The following is a 19741-nucleotide window of genomic DNA, read 5'->3' on the forward strand; positions in this document are numbered from 1 at the left end:
GCTTAAAAGTCTGTTACGGTCAACGTTCCGAAGCCCGGTGGAAAACGCCGACCCGGTAGCTGGCTGCCTTTGATTTGATGACTCTTACTATCGATTGCCCTGGTCGTGAACTGTGGAGTGTGTCCAATTACTTGATAGCAAAACACGAAGGACTTGGATCCGATGTATTACCTTTTGTGATTGAAGGGCGAATATTACTTCGAAACGGAACGGCACAAATTAGGGACATCGGTGATGACTTCGGGGAAATGAATGGTGCTCTGGCCAGACGAGAAGACGATGGCTTTCTATTTTTTAAATATCGGTACCATTGACTTCGAGCTGATGAAAAATGCAAGTTAAATTCAATGAAAAAGAAACGATAATGACAAAGTTATGGATAAAGCCATATTCGGGGCAGAGATAAAGAAGTGATTTTATCTAGTGCTAACGCTAAATTCTACATACAAATACTTGAACGAAATATAAACTAGCATAATTTTGTTGACGCAATATTAAAGCTACAGCTCATCATATCTCTGAACCAGTAATAGGAATCACATTTAGTTTCAGGCTCAATGCAAGGGTTTCTTGGCAACCTTCGGCATTTGATTTGTCGTCCCCAAAAGGAAGGCTCTGATGTTTTTGACTTGACTGTTTGCGAGATGAGTGATGGAATCTGGAATGTACATCGTCGAGCAGTACCGACGACGATCCAAAGACTCGGTTTCTCGTGCGTACAAAGTGTACCAGAGTACACTTGTGTGGGTTCAAGTTTACCAAAACTGAAAAAATGCACACATGCTGTTCAATTTAATTTTCCTTCCCAAACATTGCCCCAGAAAAAAAAAAAACATCGAGCGAGTGATGGCTATAAATCTAAATCGAATGGTGACTCTCATCGCAAATGTTTCGTGTGAGTTTTTAAAATCCTCATGCAGGTTTCGAGTTGCGGATTTTTTTATTCTTCCTACTTCTCACTAGTTCACAGGTCATATGGACAGCATAGGCTATGGGCATAAAAATATGAAGGATAGCACAAACCCTTTCCCATTTCTGTCTGAGTTTACCCAAACGCATCTTTTAACCCGGACCCTTGTATGATATCCCTAGTAAAGACGAAAAAAGCGGGCTAGTTTTGGTCCTGGATCGCTCTATATGGAAGGTGAACATCGATGGGTAAGCAAACGTACAGGATGACATTGTTGGCGCAGCTTGCCGACGGTTGTCTTCTTGTGAAGGATTAGACTCGTCGGAGTTGAGTGTGTTGATACACTATAACCAACGATGTTTGCTCTGGTATTCCTATGCCCATGATTGAGTCGTGAGTCTCGATGCTCGAGGACGGTCTCTACTCTCATATGACGGTTCCACGCCAGGGGCGTCCTATATGATCTTGTTTTGTTACATTCGACTGCTGCTATTGCTGTTGGTCAGCGTTAGAGAAGTTCCAAAATCTCGGCATCTGTCCATCCATCATAAATTTAGACGACGTCCGTAAAAGGATGAAAGATAGCCGTTTCCGTCCCACGGAAAAATAGATGACGACTATTGGACGCCATTCTCAAACGGGTGCCCGGTTCTATAACGCCAGTTATCATTACGAATGAGGTTTGGAAACCAGATTCGATGTGTTTGAAGGCACGTCCTTTCCGTTTATGTCCCCAACGAAGTAAGAGGAACACATTTCCGTGGTGTTGGTGATGGAATGTTGTGGGCGAGTGTTTGCAAAATTTTCACGGACCAAATTTAGGGACGACTTTTGGGCCGTTGTTGGTTATTTTCACTACAATTGCTTTACTTTTTCGTTTATCTGAGGGTCATTCTCGAGTATGTATGTATGTATGTGTAACCATAGAAAGCGACATAAGACGGGTCTTCTTTGCCTTCTTTCCCTTCCTTCCATTCCTAGAGCATCGAGTTGTTGGTAGTAAATCATGTTGTAAATGCCGCTGCGGATCGAGTTAGACGAAAACGTGTGAGGGTTTTTCCATTCAGAGAACGTACAGTTGTTTGGGCCGCTGACGCTGTTAATCCATTCATTTCGATTCGACACGGTGTTCGAAAATGGTGCGATTATTGGACCTCGTTGTTGACGGAACGATGGTAGAAGAAAACGCGCCCAACACCATCGCTGAATGGGATTATATTGGAAATAGTCCAGTCTTGTGTAATCGAAGGTCGAAAGGGAGACGCAGCGTTTGCTCCACCATTTGCAGTCGGTATCGATTGGTCGAAGAATGCACCGAATGGGGACAACCAACCGGAAGCAATATTGTATTGCTCCCAGTATGGCATCGAACCGTCAATATTTTCCAGCAAATATTGGTTGTATGCCGATGACCAAATAAATAAAAACAACTAAGAGTGAATGCCCATGGATACGATTATTGTTTAACAATACTGTGTATGAGACGAAGTACAATAGATCGAGTTGATGCACTTTTTGGACCAGAACAGAGCAAACGGTTGGATTGTGTTGGAAACAATGGATTTGTTGATATCGATGGTTGTATGTTTTATCGATGGTCATACAAAAGTGCAATAAGGCTTGTCGACACATGTAACTAAAACATTTAAACTACGGACAATGTTCCTGCGCCAACAGCTATGGAATTCTCCGTTGAAGCTTGTCTTTCCGACTCCAGGAATCCAGGAACTATTTCATAACTGCCTCGGTTTTAAATGTAACAGTACACGATTGTACTATTGGGATAAACCATGCCAGGCCTCAAAGGCTATTACTGTGGCTGTCCATTGTCGACGTCCAGCGCCGCTATTAACTTGCATGCCGAGAAGGAGTACGCATGGTTGGAATACGTTGTAACATTCCCAATGATACCGTACTCAGTTTAGTCCCTCTAAGCCATAAATAATTTCAGTTGCTACGTTGTACGAACGACTTCCGTAGGAGCTTGAAACATTTGGATTATGATACCCCCCGGCTTGGGGCCCGCCGGATTACATCTTCTAACATCTTTTTGATATTTTCCAATAAACTGAAGCACACTGGTTTTTCTGTCCGCAAAGGACTATGCATGCTTGCTACAATTGTTCGGAAAATACAGGAACAAAGCCGATGCAGTTTTTGCCCGAATGGTCGTTTGAAGGAGTTTGGGTTGGCTTGTTTGCATGTGTCGAGCATCGATTAGAAATGTACTCATAACAAATACCAGCAGTTGCTTCCCGAAGAACTATGCACAACCGGGAGACCGCTCTGATGGACATTTCTGTATACTTTCTTGTCATACACAGTTAGAACATCCCGGCGTTCCATTCATCCATTATATTTATGCATATGGAATGTCACTGTGTCACTCCCCGTTGGTTGGATCTCATTAGGTGACAGGCAAAATTACACGTTCCCAGGAGCAATTCAAATTTTCGGTGCATCCACCATGATCTTCCGACTCTTCTCTTTTTGTCTCTCTCTCCCAGTATCCAAGTTGGTGTAAAGATTCAAATGTTGCAAAATGTATCTCTTAGATGGTGACGTGTCGGCCAGACAACGTTATGACAGCCATTCCAAGTTCCGCTTTCTATACGAGACATAACGTCCCCGCATGGATCTTTTTGTGATTTCCGTTGCTTTTTGTTTCGAGTCGGAATGTGGCCGTCAGTGAGGCTCTCATGTTATGTTGCATGTTTTGATAGATTTATGATTTTTTTCTCCTCCTTCGAAAAAATATGGAAAATGACCAAACGGATAGGCCACCTATCCTCAAATTGCATACCATCCATTTCTTTATGGCTTTATGATGCAGCTCTGTACAACAGCGCATTAGAAATGGTATTTTCGAACAGAAGGTTGAATGCACCGAAAACGGGGAAGGGTGCATCAGGATAGCAAGATTTGTGCTGCATTTTAAAATCCAAAAGGAAAATCCGGAAGCCGATAGCACTATTTTACATATTACTCAAAAAGCTCCATCCTACCAAGGCAGAACTATTCCTCCCTCACTTTACTTCCCATCTCCTCATCAACCGAACCAATGAATTTGCGTCTGAAGACAAGCAGGCAGACACGAATACAACTGACAGTGGTTACAGATATGAAGGACGACCAAGATACGACTGTGGCAAGACAAACATTTCGGCAATGGCACATTCCCGGGGTCCGGATGGCTTAGAATCCAAAATTTTGTATGGATGCCTCCTACACCGGTGTGTCCCCTTCTTCAATTCATTTATACATTCATTCATCGCTCTTCACTCATTCGTTTGTTCGGCGTAGCCAACCTCTTTCGTGGGAAACCGGGGTGTGCTGTCCAACTCCGGTGTCAGATTATAGTACAGTGTGGCGTAACTCCACACCATCTCCATCACCATATGAATAAATTTTCGTAATGACTGTACATATGTGCACTGGCGAAAACTCCACACAACTGTCCTAGAGCTACCGAAAAACAGGATGTTTACCGACGTTCATTCACCAATTTTAGAGTGGAAAGGATTTGACTCGAGTTTGGAAAACGGGATGTAGACTAGCTTTCGTAGTTAGAGTGGTACGATGATTGGATGAGGTTCCCAATGTTTTAGAATGCAGTTTCCCTGGAAAAAGAGGAAACCAAAGGCGGTGGAAATGATCGGTAGTTATCCATGCTCAGCTTTGTTGGGTTGTCATAAAATGAAAGGTTTTCACTCCGATCTGGAAGCACCGAAATTTTGCGGTCGTCGTCACAAAAAGGAGTGGTTTTTGATGATTTGATCCTTGTGGGGAGGTAGGGTCGTTTTGTGGAGGTATCATTTTACATCCCTTGAGTTGAATGGATATTTTCTGTTTTCTGATAATCAGCGGTAAAACGCAAAAAAGAGTCAGGAGCATGGAGGATGATGAATTAAAATTTTAATAAACGTCATACTCACACTATTCCGTCTCGATATGAGTCCTGGAAAAAATGATTTTTTTGTCTGGTAGAAGATTTAATCCACATCGTTCCGTAATGATCCCCTTATATTCGAGGATATATGCAACAATGTCGCCTCACCTAAACTGTGAACGCATCTCGATTTCATATTTTTATGAGGAAATGTTTCCTCTAGGAAAATTTGCAATAAAGATGGGCCTCCCTATTGGCCTAATCCGTCATATGAATATCATTTTTCATATCAAAAAAATCCCCCGGCCTGTCCAACCCCATCGTGTACCCAAGTATCACGATGCCACCGTATTCTAATTCTTCAATCCATTCGCCTATTTGTTCAGCGCTCCTGGAAGACGGCTTACGTCACGACACTTGGAAAGCATGCCTACCGATTTTCAGCATCTGCGAATGTCGGCTTTGTACATCTCCAGACATCTCCACAGGCCTCCACAAACTGCAAAGGACGGATCGAAGTTCATAAAAACGGCTTACGGTTTATTTTGATAAGATATTACATTTCGATCTGGGAATTATAATCCTCTTCTTATGTATCTACATCATATTCGCAAAACGGAGTTCTATAGGTTAGGGACATCGGACGCCCGTGTGTGTGGTTGTTAGGCACTGGCACAATTTATATACCCATAGCCTTCCATACCAAAGACTTCCTTTTCCCGACTTGTGAGAATGTTTATTATTGTTGTTTATTATTGTTGTTTATTATAAAAAATTCCCCGTCCGCCGCGAAGGCTTAACGAGAGCTTCAAGTTCAAACACATTGTACATACAAAACGTTATAACTTAACTTTAAGGTCGAATCCTATTCTTAAATGTGCTAATATTTATTGAAAAGTCAAAATGACTACCTAGAGTATTGAATATTCGGATCATCGCGTTCATCGGGGCATTTGCAGCGTATTGTGTATTACTTCTTGTCTCATGGAGTAGCCTGTGATGCCTAGCTGTCAAACGGGGGACTGTGAGCTGAAGACTGTCGAGTAGGGATGGAGCGTCGATACTCCCGAGCAATAGTCCTGCAATGAAGCTTGCTTGATGATTGCGCCGACGTACTTCTAAAGATTCTAAACCTAATAGCTGGCAACGAACATTATATGGGGGTAAGGCGGTTTGATCAGGCCAATTTAGTTTCCTTATGGCATAACGTGAACATTTCCGCTGTACTGCCTCTAGTCTTTGTATTCCATTTGAGGTGTATGGACACCAGATGATCGATCCGTATTCGAGGATAGGCCTAACGAGACTGCAAAACAACGTCTTAACACACAAGGGGTCGTCAAAGTCTTTAGTCATCTTAAATATAAGCCCTAGGGTCCTGTTAGCACGTCCGGTTATATCCTCAAGGTGAGCTTTAAAAGTCAGTTTAGAATCTAATAATATGCCTAGGTCACGCATTTGAACGGTTCTCGCAATCACGTTAAGATGAATTGTATAGTCAAATTTTAGACTGCAGGACGAGCGCGAAAAGGACAACACATAACATTTATCCGCACAAATACGCAAGAAATTCGCATCACACCATGAACTGAATCGCAAAACAGCTGCCTCAAGGTTTCTGCAATCGTCAAGTGACTTCACAGGCATATACAATTTTACATCGTCGGCATACAAAAGAAAACAGTTTTCCGGAAGAAAATCGCAAAGATCATTTATATATAAAAGAAATAATAGCGGTCCGAGATTGCTTCCCTGTGGGACACCAGAGCTGCTGGAGAACTGACTGGATACACACTGCCCAAACTTCACCTTATACGTCAGGTCAACAAGGTACGATCGGAGCCATTCCAGTATCGTATGCGAGAGGCCAAGTATGTACAACTTCTTCAGAAGTATATCTATGGATATGCTGTCGAAGGCGGCCTTCAGATCCGTATAAATGCAATCGACCTGCATTCCCCGATCCATGAAGCTCATACAATCTGAAACAAATCGTACTAAATTTGTAGATGTTGAGCGTTTTGGCATAAACCCGTGTTGTTGCGGACTGATGTAGTGCAGGGACGAATTAAGAAGGGAATCGTGGATAATGAGCTCCAATACCTTAGTGACGGCACATAAGGAAGTGACACCACGATAATTTTTAGCCAGATTTTTATCTCCTTTTTTGTAAACGGGGACCATCCAGGAAGTCTTCCACATTCGTGGTACCGCACCTTCACAAAGCGACCTCTCAAACAGGTTAACCAGGAGCGGAGTCAACGCTTCACCGCATTTTTTAAGGACGACCGATGGTATACCGTCTGGACCGGGATTATAGCTCGGCTTTAAGTTGTTGAGTGCTTTGCTCATGGAATGGCCGTCGAAATGAATGCGTTGAAGGTTGACAACGTCTTGACGTACACTATTGGCCGCGCGATTGATGGCTGCATTGTCGGTAATACTTGGACAAAACACATCCCTAAATCTAGCGGCGAAAACCTCGCAGATCTCTTTTTCCGAGGATCCCACCAGACCGTTGTATTCAATCGACGACGGCTTGACTGGATTCTTGCGACGGGCGTTAGCATAACTCCAGAAGGCCTTCGGGTTGTTACGCAGGCTGCTTTGGGTCCTTGAGATGTAAGCGTCGTAAAGCAGCCTGTTATATGTGCTATAAGCTCTGAGTAGCAGTTTAGCGGATAGTTCATTACTAGCGGAAGGATAGCGGTTTCTTTTTTTTAATGCAGTTTTCTTGCGCCTTTTCAGAGACTTGAGCTCGGCGTTTGCCCAGGGTGGATTGCGTGGGGCTTTGCTGGATGGGACATGTATTTTGATAATGCTGGTCAATGTAGATGTAAACGAGTCGACAGCATTATCGATGGTAGTTGCATTGAACATATTTTCCCAGTTGGCGTTAAGGATAGCATTATTTATGGCCGTAAAATTAGCCCGCCTAAAGTTCAACCCTTTCATCGAGTGACTCGATATGATGACGGATTGTCGCCTACAATCAATTGTTACAAGGAGTGGAGGATGATGGGTGTCGGCTGGTAATAGATATTCCTCGGCTAGAAGCGATCTAACATCAGTTTTCTGAGCTGTTTCGACGTTTATTTTAGAGACCTCTTATGTAGTTTGTTGCATGAAATTCTCGCGAGATCGGAAAGTGAAAGGCAAGTACAAACCGTTAAATAGAGTCCCTGGCGCTCCAAGTACGCTAGGTGTTGGGTAAAGGATGGAAGGAGACATTGGAATGTTCTGGTATGTCTCCTGATTAACCTTTTACACGGGATGGAAAGCTCCACAAAACCACGAGACAGTGTTGTCGTTCATTATTGCCGCCGTCCCTTTTCGAGTACTTTACTCATACTACTGTAAGTGTAGGCGGCCATTAACCCGGAAGCAATGTGCGACAAGAATTGGTGAAACGATCCGTTCGACAGGCCCAGTAATTCCTTCTGCAAACATCGTCCGGGTTGTGGTAGCGTCTGCCAAAGAAGTTTATAGTATGTGCGCTTTCCATACATTTTGTTCGTGGGTTATCGACGTTCGTTGCTGCATGGTTGTTCGTGTCCTTTAGCAAAATGACACCTGTGTTGGAACTGCTTCTTTTTGTGTGTGCTGTTGCCCTCGCCATATCGTGGCAACAACCTCCGGAAACGACCAGGTTTTAAATAATCCGCTTCAAAGTTCTGCTCTACAAGGAATGGCCTGCAAAACATTTACTAAAATGCCCATACCTTTCATGCTTCTCGCGAAGGATCAACACCGCGGGAGCTTAAGCTGGAAGAGAATATGTTTTCGGGAGAAAGGACGAGACGTGTTTCGCTACACAGTTCAGTTAATTTTGTCTTCACGATGGAATGGTCCAGACGGTGCGCTTGAGTGGAAGGCTGGGAAATATAGAGTATGGCAATCACCTTAGGTCGGAACGGGTGAGGTGGAAATAGGTGATGGGTAAGTTGGGGTTCTCAAGATTTGTGCCTCGATATCGTATCGATAGGAACCCACATCGACGTTGAGCATGGCAATGATACCCCTCGAGCCAGAGTATAAACCGAAGAGTAAATTGTAGAGATTAAGAGAAACTGAATTTCTACATCCAGGGTATGCTTCGATGTACTAGTCAAAATTCTATATAAATCATACATCAGCTTTTGTATCTTTTGGGATCTTGTTATTATAATTTGTAGTATGATTTTGTTTCCATTCCTGTTCCTATGAACGCATAGTGTTCTGTAAAAATGTAGTTTATTAGAAAACATCTTCCAATAAGGATTAATAACGGTGTAATACGTTCTAATAAACCTCCAAATGATTCGCTAACTTCTTGTTGTACTCTTCAGCACACATATTACAATGTCTAAGGCTTAGACTCTTCCTCTGTCAGACTTAGAACCGAGTAGCACCGCAAAGGCGTTGTATTCACCGCGAAATTTTCCACCATCGCCTGCAGGCACGGTAGCCTCTAAGATGATCCATGAATTGTTCAAGCAAACGAGGCCGCATCTGATGCGTATCATTGAAATATGGAGGGCTCACACTTACTACCGGGAGAAAATGGTGGCCTATTTCATGTTACTTCCTATTTTGACGGAGCATTTTATTCACCCGCTTATGCTACTGAGCCTAGACTCGTGACGATGTTCTGCTGAAAAACGGTACTGAACGTCGAAACTGCCATTCATGGCTCAACCAAATGAGCAACGATAAAAGGCAACCGGGGAATCCTGCTGCACGCTCGATGGATCAGGGTCGGGTGTGGGTCGAGAGGCATGCGGATACAACCACGAATTCGGGATGAAAAAAATTATTCCAACTGAGTGCAAGGGAAAGCAAAGGAAAATCTTGCAAAGCAGGGAAAGCAAAGGAAAATCTTTTTTCCGGGGATAATAAACCGGGGAAGTACCAAACGTCCGTCATCAGAGGTTTGGTATGAAAGTTCTCTTTAATGTTGGGAAATATTATGCTGCCTCAAATTCGATGCTTCTGCAGCTCCAGTCGGCCATTATCGCTGCTGCATTGCTACTATTTGCCTTTCGCTTCCGGGTTTTAGCGCCGCCGAACCAGACCTTTAATCCGAGTGATATCGTGCTCATACACACACCCACGCTCACAGTATGGCACACAAAGTTTGTCAGTGTCGCTGACACGCTGTCATTCTTTGTTGTCTGTAAATGATAAATTTTCGCCGGGAAGGGGAGACTTGCTTCTAATCTCTCCTACCTCAGCTCATCATTTTCACCTCCCTCTCCGAATATTATCATTGTCGTCATCGTCGTCGTTGTCGCCGTCATCGTTATTGTCGTCCTTGGTCGAGGATTTGATTTTGTGCGAGCAAGAAGAGGCCCTCCCTTCTACCCAACCAGGGAACACTCTTTTTTTTCACCATGGCGGGGGGAGTAAATGAAGTAGAAAGTGTTTGTGCCGCCTCTTTTCCACATTTCGGATGTGCTTAGATCCGCACGGATTTTACACTGGATTGCATGATGATGTACTTCGATGCAGTCCTAGTGGAAGACGGGCAAGAGATCGCACAAGGTACCTCGCCTCTGGCGGAATGAATGTCAATCAATCAAACGAGTTTTAATGATGAATGATAATTGAAAGTGACGTCAAATGATTTCCCATTAAGTTGCTTCCTCGACTTGAAATTACAGTAAGTAACTTAATGGCATTCCATCTTCGAGATGGCCACTTTCTACCGAAGCCATCGTTGCAATCAGGAAAATAAAAAAAGCCAAAATCATTCGAAAACTTCCTTTAAAGCCAACAACGATTTTGAGAAAGGACGATTCATACGTAACGATCAAACAACCGAAATAAATTAACTTATCGATTTAATCTCCTCTCGCTGGCTTTTCAGTTGACACCCAAACGCGGTGGTGATAGAATTACATTTTATGATGATGTGCTTTTCCATTACGTGGGAAGATACAAAAAACCACCTTGCAATAAAGGCAAAATATCGGCGTTTCCGCTTCCACAAACACGCCATGAATTAGTCGCTAGTGCAAGAGTGTCTAGCTGAAATTGATTCCGAGTTCCCTTCCCTCCATTCTGGAGAAGCTGGCTGGAGAAAGATTGGATATTCATTTCTCATGTGCCATTAAGTGTTCGTGGAGTTCATAAGGATGCTCTCGAAGGGGGGAAAAAACAAAACAGCAAAGTAGAGTAAACAGAAATTTTCTAGTTCAGTTTTTTGTCTTGCAAATAGACCGTTCCCTAAGATGTGTTTTCAATGGCATCGTCAAGTTGTTTGTTCCGATGTGCGGTACGGTAATTTTGGAATGATGTTGATGCCACCATGAAAGTGATGATGCTGAAAGCTATCAAAAGCAGCACGGTATTTACGGTGCTTCGATACAATCGGCGTGCAGTGTATCCTCCAACTAGTGTAAATTGTTGGGAAATGTAGCTCTGCTCTTTGCATGCGGCGCTAAGAAACACTCGAAACGGTGTTTTTTACGATGTGAGTTTTAACATGTTGCTTGAATGTATAATATTGATCGGAGAGTCTTCAAGACTGAGAACTAACAGAGGGTTCAAAATATCAAAGTAAATTTTTGGTAGATTAAGGCAAATGCAAATACTTTCAGTAAGCTTATTAGATCGACTGGTCTGAGAAAAAAAGCATGTTTTGGTTTGTATCTATTATTTTTCGTGATGTTTTATTTCGGCACATCGCATATAAAATAACCGAATAATAAATAGGTTTGGAAATAAAGGAAATAATATAGTTTGTTTAATTATTCTGTTGTCTAATTATGTAAAATATGTATCTGAATCTAATATCTCAAAACTGTAAATAACATGTAAAAAATGGTGGAATGATTATTACGGAGACTTGTTGTACAGAATTTTACTCGTTTTCTGTTCTTTTTTCACCAAAATAAGATCAAAATAAACAATTCTAAACAAGAAACAAAATCTTAGAAGAAAAATTGCTGCAAGTTATTCAAACTCCAACAAATCTTGTTGATTCTCCATCTATCAACGCTCTTTCGCACTTCTATTGCAAATAAACACTGCTAATACACAGGACAGTATGCTAACTGGTGGTCGAGAGCGGAAAAAAGGCAATCGATTGCAAAAAATGGTCCACAAATTGGCAGGCTTACTCACTTAACATCAACAGGAAGTGAAAGAAAAACGATGACGATAGAATGGAGCATTTTACTGCCATTTGGTTACTTCCTGAACGTACCATTTCAGATTCTCCATTTGGCTTGAGCTACTCGAATGTGGACAAAAACCTGCAGGAAAAAAGAGAAACAAACATGTAATATCTTTAGCTTCCGGAAAAGCGTTGGCTGAATTGGGTAATCGGAGGTGGAAGCGAGGTATATAAATGACATTTGGCGCGTTTCCACTTCTTCTCTGAAGGGACCTTTCACCGAACGCTAGACCAAGTCAAAATCATGGATGGCTGCCTTCTGTCTACGAAGATGTTCCATTTTTGGTATGGAAGAGGATAAAGCGCGGGTTTCCTAGCGAGGAAAGAAAGCAGACTTTAACAGAGCTCGGATTTGGGTTGGAAGTAAGCGAGCGCGCTCGTGTTTTGGGATGATTTTCCAATGTTTGCTTTTGCCGCCCGGGTCTGCTTGAATGTGTGTAAGCGTGCTCTAAATAATGGATACGATCCAAGCAGTCTTTCGGTAGGGGGAGCCTTTGTTGGCACACGGTTTCTGGCAAGGAAACCCTCGCTCGGTAAACGTTATCGTGCTCTGCTTGCGCTCAACATTAGACGACTGAGTGACAGCAGACCACAATGACCGGAAGTGGAAGGTCTGGAGCCGCCATCTGACGAGGAATTTTCCCGCTGTCAGCATGTGTTTCGGTGTGTTGTCGAAACCGAGTGAACAGAACCTAAGACTTTTCAGCTTTTCCCTTTCTGGCCGGGGAGTAGCGGGTAAGTAAGGAAGGGTTACATTAACTGGTGGAAAACCAGACTGTCACGGGTTTCCCAGGGGGGCTCCGTAACGGGTTTTTAAAGGCCTCACGAAAGGTTTTTCGAGGAGGATTATAAAGAGACTGTTCCTCGCTTCGGTTGCGATATTTAGCAAAGTCATGCCACACATGCCAGGGTGGGCTTCTTTGGCTGAACCCACATCCAGCGTAATCTTAAGGAAACGTATCTCGTTAGAAAAAGGGTCCTCGTTATGTAACGTTACTCTCGGTTTCCTTTTCGACGACGGTGCGCGAATCATCCTGCTTAACGGAATTAAGTTTTTATGTTGATAAATTGATACTGACAGCACTAATTGTTTCGTAAACATGTATAGCACACTCTGTTCTGTTACGAGGCAAAGCGGTGGAGGGTTATGTTGCGATTTCAATAAATGCGCACACAATGGCAAAGGAAAACCATCGACCGGAAACTGCCATGGTGCCATTCAGTCTGCTTCCAGCATTAGATTTTATGAGTGAGCTGTGGGACGCACCGTGCAGACGAAGGTATATGCGATGCGATTTTGGTCGAGGTTCCAATTCCACTGTTGCGTTGCGCTTCTATGTTGAAACCTATTTACATAAGCGCTTTGACTGATGACTTTGACGGTTAAACAAAACAAACAAAAGCAAATGGAAATTTTTCACGCCATGAAGCGAATGCGAACAAATCAAAAGCCACTTTTGACGCGGACCGCGCGGATTCTCACCCTCTGAATTCTGGTGTTTTCTATGGGTGCAGTGGCGCGGACTACGAATATATTTGGTCAGTGGGAAGACTAGCTAATTCCTTATGTCAATGGTTGTGAGTTTTGCGAGGGTTGCGAGGAAAATGTTTTGTTGGGTGTGATTTAATTAATACCTAACTGGTGTAAATCTGAACGCTCATCCGAGACTCGAGACCATTTTGAATCCGTGTTTGAGAAACGATAAGCCAGTATGGTACTAGTTTTTACAAGTACTCTAGATATGTCAGAAGAATAGATGCGAAAAAAGTATTCAGATAATCTGTAAAACAATGCAAATAATTTAAACAAAGAAGTGATTATGCACATTTCTTTGAATGTAATAAATTTTGATATATCTAAAGATGAAAAAGCACCCGTTTTGGAAAGTTTTCAATTCAGCGCAAAAGTTCTTGTTACAATTTATTAATGGCGCCAACGCCGTGAACTCGAAAACTATGCGTCACGATCTTCCCCGTAGACGTGATTTATGTTACAAAAGTTAAACATCCCATCATCAATTCTTCTAAAGCAACACCAAACACTGCTAGTGCTTGCCAGGGCAGGTTCCATAGTTCAGCTTCTCTTACAGGTAGTATCGCTAGTCTCGGTAACGAATACTAACGAAGGTAGGTGCAATGTGCGTGAAGAGATATGAGTTTTCCTTCGGTTGTTCGTTCCATCGAATTTCGACGATATTGGCTGATGGAGAACTACAGAGAGAGAATGCAATGAAGCAGAACCCTGTTCTAAGACAACCAGGAAGGCAGAACTCCAATAATTCTCCATCGTTGCGTTAAGATGTCTGGATGTTGGTGTGGAGAGTCGTGTGCCAAAAATGGAAAAAGTTTCACGTCTCTTCAACGGGTTGTAGCCCTGCAAGATGCTGCCATCGATACAAACCAAGGGTAGCGGGGTTGAAGTTGCGGTAGTTTAGAGAAGTGGGTCTTGTCTGATGCTCCTATTTCGAACGGTAACCACGAAATCCCCCAATAGTAAACACCACCAGCTGGCACTTGGAGTTTCTCATTAGGGAAAACAGGATACAGCGAGACATTCCTCTCTGTCGCATGGGTTGAATGCTCCTGTTCGGAGGAAGGAAGATACCCAGCAAAACTGTAAATAATATCCTTGGGTTTGTGCCACTCAGCACCTGTTAGGCGTGGAGTAATAATTTTTAATATTTATACCGCAGAGTGTAAGTCTCAGGAAACATCCACTTCCAGTCCGCAAAAAATCCACGGAAGTACTGATCTTCTTGTCCGGTTTTTCCTTTCCGCACATGAGGCACGTCGCATAACTTTTCCTCGTATCCTTTTCCTCTATCCTGATGTTGTTTCGGCATCTCCGGTGTACAGTAAGAGGCAATGATGGAGGATGAAAAATTACTTCCGCATGTGCCGCTAATCACTAGAAAGACCGAAAAGCTTGAAACGCAATACGGAGAGGCAACGTGACGCTGGGCAATCTTTGTAAAGCTGCTCTTCTGAGTAATAGTTATAAGTCTGTTATGAGAAATGTGTCGTCCGTGGAGTTTCCTGACGGAAGTTACGTCTTTACCCGTCCCTCCTCAGAGGTGCGCGAAGTATACTCGAAGTACACCTTCTTCTACTTGGCGTAACGACCTTGTTGGTCATGCCTGCCCGTTAAGGGCTTACAAGACTTTTTACCCTATGTGTACGTGGATAGTCAGTCCTCTCGTATAGGAGAGGGTCCGGTCTCGGTTGGGATTCGAACCCACGCCGTCGAGGTGGTAAGCCCCGACGCTCATGGGCCGATTTTCTAACCGGTGCTACCGCTCGGCTATCGCGGACCCCCACCTAGTACGCGGACCCCCTTCGAAGTACACCTAGAGCACGTGAAAAACTTGCCTATTACTGGCCCGGGAGAGGCAGGCGAAGTACAGGAAATCTAGGTGCGAGAAACCAAAAGTTACCGTCGGTACCAGAAAGACGGTAAAGTTTCACACGTAGAAGCAACGTGAGAACGTGGGTGGTACACAAAAAAAGAGTGAGGGAAAGATTACTCCAGCCTGTATGCACAAAAAGAAAAGGAACGTTTTCCACGGAGAAGCGGACTGGTGCTAGCTGCAAGGGACTACTTTTTCCATGCAACCGACGACTTCATGTTGAACGTCCGGTGAAAATTTTTGGCACAAGGGAAAATTTATATTTTCCTTGCTGTAAAGTTTTTCAGATTACGATCACTCGCGAGACAACGACTTAGACCATGGCGTTAATGGTTGCGATGAAGATCACAGTCTAGATAATGAGTACGATTTGATGATAATCGTGACACTGATGCTGATGAGGATGGTAATACTTTGGCAAAGCGATTTTGTGATTAAACCAACACCACCGGGAGAAGAAAACTGTCAATTTCTCGGTGTTCGTAGTTAAGCGACGAAATCATCTGGCCTTATGCCCCAAGTTTATGCTTTCCGGTTTATTAAAAGTTCAATATTGATTCGGAACGACAGCTTCCCAGAATAATGTGGTCCTTTACTACCTTTGCCTGATATCGAATTATCTCAACGAAATAGGACGTGAGAGTAAACAGTTGCGCGGGAATAGTAGGATGATTCCAATGTAGCACTATGTATCCTTTCTATTACGATGGACCAGCTGGACGGATGTTTGGATGTCTGGTCGGAATGGGGTCCTGAAAAATATATGAAAAACGTTAGATCGGTACGTAAACGGATTTCACAAAAATCTCAACAAAATTCAATCAGAATAAGCTTACATATATTTTCCAATCATTTTACCCTGTTTTTCGACATGACTCCCTTTTCCCACCCACAGCTACTAAAGCTTTCGTTAAACCGTGGCGAAGTATCCTGTAGAATTTTTAATATCTGCTCTTCGGTTTTCCACGTGGCTCTAGTGTGTGTGCTGGGAAAAATACATTTTAATTAAGCCGCGGGCAGTGGAGATCGATTATGATGAAGCGTTCGGCACCTGGTGGCAGGTGAAATGATGAGGGTGGAGGGGGGGGGGGGGGGGGGTTGTTTGCAATGTATTGTTTGTGCATCGAAAACTGCACACAAAGAGCGGAAATGAATGATTAAAGACGGGAAGGAAACAACCAGCTATTATGTAGGATAATGTTTGAGTCCACCCTGCGAGGTTGGACGTGACATGAGGGGAGTTCCGTTTATTGCTAATAAATTGCAGGATATTGTTTGGTGCAAGATGAAAGGAAAATCATTTTCTCGATACGACTAAAAACAGAAGGGAATAATTTTTCATCAACATTTCTTTTTCAAACTATAACGAGCAAGAGTAAATAGGCAACCGGATGAATGGTTTTTTTCTCTAAGGATTCTCATGATTGGAGCTGAGCATATTTTATATTTCGCTGACGTGTTGATATGTTTTCATGTGCTATACTTTGATCACAATTCATATGTTACCCCTTTTTGTTTATCTCTTTTTTAATCCAAATGTTAATTTTAGTGAAAGAATATTATACTTGAACCCGCGTTCCGAAAGTTTTCCAAATACCTGACGTGAAATTTATCGCAATTTTTTTTCATATGAACATATTTGAAATAATTATCAGTCATGCCATCAGGTTTTTAACCGGTGCTCCAACTTTTAGCTCAGCGTGTCCACGTCCAATGTTTTTCGTCTTCCATAATCTTTAATCCATTAAAGTTCCATGTTTGGTGATTCCATTTCATTCCTTCATGCTCTCGTTTCTCTATTTCGTCCTTCGTAACCGTAGTTTCTTGGAAGATGGGCAGTTCCGCTTCTGAATGACATCATAAAAAAGTCACAACCAATCCACTTTCGAAGGAAGTAAAGAGTCAAACCGGAAAGCAGCTGCCTTCCAACAGATAAATGTGCACACAACTTCCGGGGTTGGTAAGCAGTCGTGTAATCGCGGTGAAGAGAAGATTCGGATCGAAGGTGAAACGGGATGCTTGTTTCACCATCCCATCGTCGTCGAAAGTGAACTTTACTTTCCTTGTTTGAAAAATTTCGTTGGACCCGATGTTTGGTTGGTGCTCCACGCTTGAATATTTCCCTAGTTTGGGCTCGCACGAATCGGTTTAGTTACGCTAGTTGGGTATGTTCGGCTTTGCTGGGAAGAAACATTTCAGCTTAGATGAATCGTGCAAAGGAACGGATGAAGCATCTTCACTGGTTTCAACTTGCTCAAGGATGCAACAGTGGAAATGTGGAGAAGATAAAATCGTGTGGAAAATAAACTTTGACTTATGAGTTTCATGTTGATCTCGTTCCAGCTCGAGTCGAGAATCCGGAAGTTTTGTGGTTGGAAAAAATAAAACGACCATCCACTGCCTAGTACAAACGGCGTGAGAAAATAGACGGCCAAGGACGGGTAAGTTAATTTAGTGAATAATGCTGGAAACTGTTAGCGAGATGAACCACCACAAAAACTTTGGCCTCACACTGATTATAGTGTATCTTTCCTAAAGCACCGAGGAGCAGGTGCCGCTACTAGAGCGGTTAGTAAAGTATTCTGTAAGCAACGCGACTCTCTCTTGCACATCTAGCGGTTTAGTCTTCTTCCTTTTTCGTACCGTGGCATGGGTTTTCGTTTGTGCTGAACTAAAAGCTTACAAAGCGTTACTGTCGATCCGTCCTTCGAGGCGAGGCTTTACTGGAGTTTTAATCTTTTCCATCTCTTATTCCATTTGCACACCACTCTCCAAAGCACGACTCCAAGATGGAGAGTGTCCGCGCGAGGGTATGCAAATAAATTAATTAATTTGTGTACGCTAACATGGCAGCTAATTTATCGCAGGCGCGTGCATTTGCGTCGAGCTGTGGGATTAAGTTTTTGTGGCAGTTTTCGGGGTTTCAGAGAGCTCAACTCTCTCCTTCTCTCTCGCTCTTTCTTTCACTTTTTCTCCAGTGAATCTGTTGCATTTTGGCGTACAAAACCCCACGAATGACGAACTTTTCATTCAAATTACGCAACTCTTTTATCTCTTAACACGTTTAAAACTCTGTGGTTGAAACTCGATTATTCATCGTTTGCACAATATTTGCTATACATTTTTCTTTTCCTTTACAAAGGAAATACGTCTCTGGAGTATTGTGAAGCAGGTCCTTAACACTTGCTTTCAAAAAATAGATAAGTAAATTAATTGGGTTTATCGAAAATTCAATTACATCCCCTATTCTACGATTCTCAGTTGGGATAGAAAGGAAATTCCCTGTCACCAAAAAGGGGTCCGGGAAAACAAAGATATCTTTTCACCCTCTGTATTTTACCCTCCATTCAGAACCGGAGCTGGGCCCCGTTATCCCACCGGAAAGGCACTTGACACGTGTGGCTGCGAATTAAAAACGAATTTGCCGTGCCCAGGACGCTCACCAGTGGTGAAAGAAGTTCAGGACTAGATTCAGCCGTGCCCGTGACACCATAAATTATCGATGCAAACAAAGTTTCAATTGGGTTCGTTTCCTGGGTTTGGATGCGCTCGATGGAGAAGACGGCGGAGTGTTCGACTTGTGATCCTGCGTTTTATGTTTTCTCGCATGATGCTCGTAGCCTCCCGAATCTGAGCGCTGTTCCCTTCTTCGTAAGTGCTCTAAATCACTCCGGCGAAGTTAGCAACTGGGAGGCTAGGGAGAATCACGCATGAAGCAATCCTCTTTGCAACAGTATCGACAAATTTTTCTCTGGCAATCTTTAACAAGTTCAGCAATAAAAAGAAAACAGTGCGGAAGAAAGATAGGACGGAAGAAAACATCGATGAAGAGAATAAATCTGCATGAGCATCGTCAAATTTCAATGGCAACATGAAACCTTCATTAAAGATTTGGAGAGGGTGTTCTTATTTTGTATTTTGTTTTTTCTATCACAGTCTCTCACGTGGGTTGCATTGAACGATAAGAAGATCCTTACCGACCATGATCCGTGATTTTCGAATTTTCCCGGAGGGGCGATGTTGGCGACACTTTACCAAACGAATCCCGGTTTGGGGTTTGTTTCGTTCGCGGATGAAAAGAAGCATCCGATTCGATGCGAACGTGTAAAACTGTTTCGGTTTTTTGAGTGCCTTTTGCTCGTACCGTGCTTGAATGCGCGGTCTTTACTCATACTGCCGTCTATTATCCAGGTTATATGCTATTCTCGCCCAATCAATAGCAGTTTACAACTTCGATACGTTCGATGAGGAAAAAAAGGAAAGAGGAAGAGGGTTGGTTGACGGAGAAAAGTTGTCAGCGAAGGGACTCAGTGGAATGTTTCACGAAAGGCATTTGATTCAATGGTGGAACTGGGGAGGGAAATGTGAAAGAGTAT

Source organism: Anopheles coustani, chromosome 2, assembly GCF_943734705.1.
Source record: "Anopheles coustani chromosome 2, idAnoCousDA_361_x.2, whole genome shotgun sequence".
NCBI lineage: Eukaryota > Metazoa > Arthropoda > Insecta > Diptera > Culicidae > Anopheles > Anopheles coustani.